We start from the raw sequence: 5,844 nt of genomic DNA, 5'->3' as shown, positions 1-5,844 counted from the left end.
TGGGCATGTTTCACGCCAATGGAAGAAGACCGAACGCAGATAGAAAAATTCTGATTTAAGAATTTCTACTCACTTTCCAGAGAAACCGCTGCAAGGTTGGACACCTCAGACGGTACGCTTTCTATTGCTGTACAAAACAGAAAAGCGATGAAGGACGCTAGACAGTACCTTTAATCTTCGCTCACACGTTGTTTCTCGTCCCCACACTGACCTGCGTTCTCCTTGTCACATTACCACCTGCCACTTCAATGCGACCAATCAACCAACCGAGCTCGTTACGAGCTCGTCAAAGCTCGTTACGAGCATGCCTTAGCGATTACTGCTTTAACTTCTCCTTTGTGTCTTACACCAACATGCTTCTTGTTTTGTTCTTTTTTATCTCGCCACTTCATCTCATCAACGGAGGTGGAGGAGTCTAGCTGCGGCCTTCGCAGCTCGTAATCGCATTTTGAAACTGCGTAAGTCCGATCGTGCGAAAGCCAGTCCTCACTAGCCGAAGAACGTCAAAGATCGAAAAATGCACAAAAACACAAAAGGGTAAAGAACACGGGCGCGAGAAAAACAGGAAGAATAAGGACACGAACGGGAACTGACAACGATATAAGCCACGACACATTTCTTTTCGACATTCGTCACTGTACGTGTCGGCGATGGCCGTGTCTATAACTTCGTCAAATGCGATCAGCAACTCGCCAGAGCTATGAATGTTCGGGACGTCGAGAGTTTCGTCAAGCTCACAGGATCTAAAGAAAAAAAAAACAAGAAAAGGCACGGCCGCTTTGTCTCGATGAACGGGAAGAGGAATCGATTCGCGATTCGCTCAAATCAAATCACGTTACGCGTCTGCCCCCTCCCCCCCCCCCCCCTCGCCCCCCATACTATGTCCCCGCCTTCAGTCCATAGAGTTCAGTCTCTTCGCTCCCGGCACGTTCTCACTCGCGCACATTCTCTTTCCGTTATGCATCATGATGTATGCGCAGCCGCCTTCGCTCCTCTTACTCTCATTCATGCATCATCACCACTTTATGCTGTGTGTTTCATTCTCCTTCAACCCCATTTCCTCACTCACTCTATCAGTCAGTCCCTCCGAAGCCACCTGCTTCGTTGCCCCACATCTCCCTGGCATACAGCCGTAGAATATGGCTGTATAGTAAGTGCGATAGGCTCGACCGCGTATATGCCACCTCCTGTCCCGCACGCCCTCTCTCCCTCTCACTTTTGTTGCGTGTAGTGCGTTATAAGTCTCACGTTACATCAAACCTTTCACACTCGCTGGATGGAACATCCAGGGAGGGAAAGAACGAAACAAACAAAAAAAAGAAGCTTGAAGCAGCAGCCTGATGAGCCTTTCGCTGACACACAAAGCCGAGTTACAACAAAGTGCGCAATTCTAATAAAGCTCGTGGCACTCGGGCAGCAGTGATGGGACGGGCAGCACGGGCGACCCAGTGGGCGTTACGTAATGACACTCTCGCTTTGTTTGCGGCGGTTTTGTCGCCGAAAGGCCGCCGCGGAATACGTGATGCCTTTGGAGTGGAAACCGAGAAGGCGAAGGTGGAATGACGACTACAAAAGCAGGTTATAATGGCGGGCGATGACTGCCTGCAAAACACAATTTAAATCCGCTAACAACCCTCGTATCGGAACTCATAGGCCGAAAAAGATTAGGAAAAAAAATGAACTCACCATAGTTCTACTCAGTGTGAAATCTGCAGAAACCGCGGAGATGCCGTTCTCCCCGTGTTTCCCTTTTGATTTTCTGTGATGTTTCCTGATTTTGTGTGCGTGTCTGTGATTACGTTATTTGAAGAGTGGAGATGCACAGGAAAGGACGAGTGGAAGCCCTTGCTACCCCTGCTACAGTGCTGCCCCTGCTACCTGCCCCCTGCTACAGTGATTTGAGGCTCTATTCGTGCTCGCGCCACCATTACCCGTTTCACTGTGCTACCATGCACTTCGACCGCGACCTCCGCGACCTCGAGTTATTGTATATGCTACCTTTAGGTAGCAGAGTTGCGTATCTGTCTTCTCATGTCGCTAGCAACCATGCACTGCGGAGAAGCTGACGCTCGGGCCAACTTTTCTATTTCTCGACGACGCCGCTGCAGCGAACTGAATTAACACTAGTCATAGACACCCGATGTTTATCGCCAGTCTTCGACACGCCAGACAGGTTAACCGGCAACACGGTAGGCACGTCGCCTGCAAAAACGGAGTGCGACTTCACTGCATAGCTGTGGTTGCTAGCCGGACCTATGCGCAACCAGTGGCGTAAATCCAGTTAAATCACAAGGGGGGGGGGGGGGGGCACACCTCGCCATAGCAGCCATTTTGTTTTTATTTTTATTTACACAAATATTAAAATCATGCTTTGAAATAAAATTTTAAAAAGAACGAACATGGGTTTCCAGCTCATGTAATTAATTGCCTTCTCCGAAACCGGTCAAGCGGCAGTTGCGATTTCAATAGTCTCCCATAGCTGAAGGGTATTGAACACAGGCCTGCACACACTTGTTGATTGCAGTTACAAAGTTTATTGCACTATACTTAACTCTCAAGCAATTCAAATATATGGTGTTTGAAAGACAAATCTCAAGGGGGGACAATGCAAGGGGTGTCCTCCCCAGCCTGAACACAAAGGGGGTCAGCCCCCCCCCCCCCCTTCCATGATTTACGCCAGTGTGCGCAACTCTGCTACCTAAAGGTAGCAGAGAAAAGACCGAGGCAGTTACGCCATCTATGGGTGTATCGGGGAACCGGAGCCTGACATGCGACGCGGGCACTGAACTGTCGTCAGGGCCAGCCCTAAAACAACTCCGCTGTTAAAAATTCAGGAGCCCTTCCCCTATCGGGAAAATGGGGGCAAGCGAAGCTTGGCGTGCCTGACGTGCTACTTTTCTTTCCATCTTTATTTCGATCGCATTGTGCAATGCTCCCTCCTAAGTGTTTCCTTCCTACGTGCCGGTAATTGGACCGTCGTCCACGTGCTTAGCAGCGCAACACTGAAGTTGCTATGTATACAGGCAACCACGACGGCCATGCGTTCATATCCAAACAACAATGAAACGTGACGACGCGAAATGTCGAGTCACGTCGCGAAAAGATAAGATTGCCGCATCAGAAACGGCTGATCGCCGACAAGCCCGTGGTCGAAAGAGCATCAGTTATCGGGAAACTGCGCATACAAATACGCACGTGATCGGCGCACCTTCGAGGGCCCGCATTTCTCACGCTCGTGGGCGCCGTCTTATTTTTATTATTTTCTGTTACGCCAACAGCATCAACGACACTTGTGAGATAAGACAAGCTTTGCTTGAAAAGATTCGGGAAAAAATTACGCCATCTCCCACTAAAGCGAAAAATGTGTGGATGCGAAGCAGCCGGAAGATGGTTCGCTTGAGCGGGAGATGGTGTAATTGTTTTTTAGGAGCTGGCTCGCCAGGTTCTTAAAGGGACACTAAAGGCAAATAACAATTTATGTCAGAGTGAGAGCTCAATGTATGACAACGTCTAAAACGGCAATATCATCAACAGCAGTGCCCTACTTACCGAGAAATTAAGCTAAATGAATCCCATGATGAGCGCCACGAGTGGGACATTTTCGAAGTGATCCCGATGACGTATGAGAGTCTGCCTACAATAAATCACTAGTAATCAAACTAGCAGCAATAAAAAAAGAACCTTCCGTGCATCAAAAGACGTAATAAAATGCTGTTTGTTCGTTCCCGTTTGATTCATGGAAAAAAGAATCTCTGCGGCGTTGCCATGGGGAACGGCGCGCATGATTCAAAGGTTCCGTTTTTGCCGAACTGCGCTTCGCCCGGCGCCCTGCTTCGCTCACGCGGTCGTGTCTCAGTGGTAGCTTCAGAATCGCGTACTGCCGCGTGTGTTTTGCGCGCTCGTGAAAGTCGCTCTGACAGAAAGTTCGACAAAATGCCGCATGCATGTGATATTGCCGGATGCCCGAATGGTGCACAACGCCAGTGCTGCAGCACGGAAACCGATGTGTCTTTTCACTGGGTCCCGCGGAATGAACCCTCACGCTCGAAGTCTCATTGTCAAGTTCTCCGTCCACATCCATTGCGGCGATTGCGGCAAGCTTCGGTGGCTTCGATGGCCGTTGTGGCTGCTGTGGCTCCCGCCATAGAGTTTCCTAAAATTAACTAGAGGGGACTCTGGCGCTGCGATCGTTCAGCTACCATGGGAATGATGGGTAGTACACAAATTTGCTTAGTCTTCGTGCTTGCGGCTTCAAACGTACTTGTGGCTTTGTTTATTGCTATGTTTTGGTTTTCTTTCGGATAAAAGAATGGATCGTTGTGAACTTCGTGACCAGATTTGAACTGCTGAGCCTAAAGAAGTTAAAGTGGCGAAGTGAAACTGCTGACTTTTGCTGAACTTCGTTTTTCGACAAAGCGGATGCAGCCAACGCGGAGCCAAACGGAGCCGAAAGTACGAGGTTTGGACAAATTTGTGTACTACCCATCATTCCCATGCTGGCTGAAGCGTCATGCGTTGCAGCTCCCATAGACACTAGCGCCAGAGTTCCCTCAAGTAATTATTAAAGGAAACTCTATGGCTCCCGCTACTTTCACTCTGCTGCTACTAGTGTCGGCGGCCGCGCAGTAAAGGCGGGCAACGTTGGGCACGGCAGCAGTGACGTATGAAAGTCTGATTTCAGGCGGGTGATTTGAAGTGCTCTAAAGCGATGCGGACCACTAAAACGTGATTTTATTTCAAAGTAAGCACTTCCTTGGCATAAAAGTAGCACTACGAGGTTCCTGGGCCGCTATTTCAACAATCAACGCCGACTTAATATTCGCCTTAGTGTCCCTTTGAGCTGGGGCGAAGTCCCGCGCCGTAAGCTGCATCCATCCATTCAAAGCATCGTGGAACGCGAAGAGGAACGCTACCCGCATCGTGCCTTCTCTCTAGCCTGGCCGTTAATTGTCACAGGGCGAGTGGGGAACGCGGTCGACAGGCGCGCGCGAGAGGGGGGAAGAGCGTATGAGAGGAGAGGGAGAGGGAAGGGACGCGCATACGCTGGCATTTATCGCCGCGTTGCGCAGGAGAGAATGAGGCGCGCGAGAGGGGGGAGCGTAGGAGAGGAGAGAAAGGGGAGGAGGATGCGCATGCGCAGTAAGGGTGGTCACGCCGCACACCACCACCGCCGGATTTAACTCCGCCATAAGCTGCTTCGCATGTAAAATGTAAGCAGTTGCACTCAACATGAAAGCTATAAGAAGTGCCGAGCAGTGATTCGCCTGGCCTTCGGCAATGCTGGCACTGACGGGCAAGTAAGCGCCGGCTTTCCAAATGTGCAGCCTGCTCGGCGCCCATGGAGGGAAAGGAAACCTTGATTTCTGATGCAGTGGCGCCCTCTGCCCTCCTACTCACCCTCACTTCCCTTTCCCACCCCCTTGCTTTACTATTCACGGCTATGCTATGCTTCACCCTCCCCTCCTCCTTCCTCATAACCCTTACTTCCCTTTCCCACCCGTTGCTATACTATTCACGGCTATACTATGCTTTATCCTCCCCTCCTCCTTCCTCGTCATCCTCACTTCCCTTCCCACTCCCTTGCTATGCTATTCACGGCTATGCTATGCTTTACCCTCCCCTCCTCCCTTCCTTCCTCATCACCCTCCCTTCCCTTTCGCACCCCTTGCTATACAATTCCCTGCTATGCTATGCTTTACGCTCCCTTCGTTCCTCACCACCCTCGCTTCCCTTTCCCACTCCCTTGCTATACTATTCACGGCTATGCTATGCTTTACCCTCCCCTCCTCCTTCCTCATAACCCTTACTTCCCTTTCCCACTCTCCCTTGCTATACTATTCACGG

The sequence above is a fragment of the Rhipicephalus sanguineus genome, chromosome 4 (genome assembly GCF_013339695.2).
Source record: "Rhipicephalus sanguineus isolate Rsan-2018 chromosome 4, BIME_Rsan_1.4, whole genome shotgun sequence".
Lineage (NCBI taxonomy): Eukaryota > Metazoa > Arthropoda > Arachnida > Ixodida > Ixodidae > Rhipicephalus > Rhipicephalus sanguineus.
Note: the sequence above shows the minus strand (reverse complement) of the source record.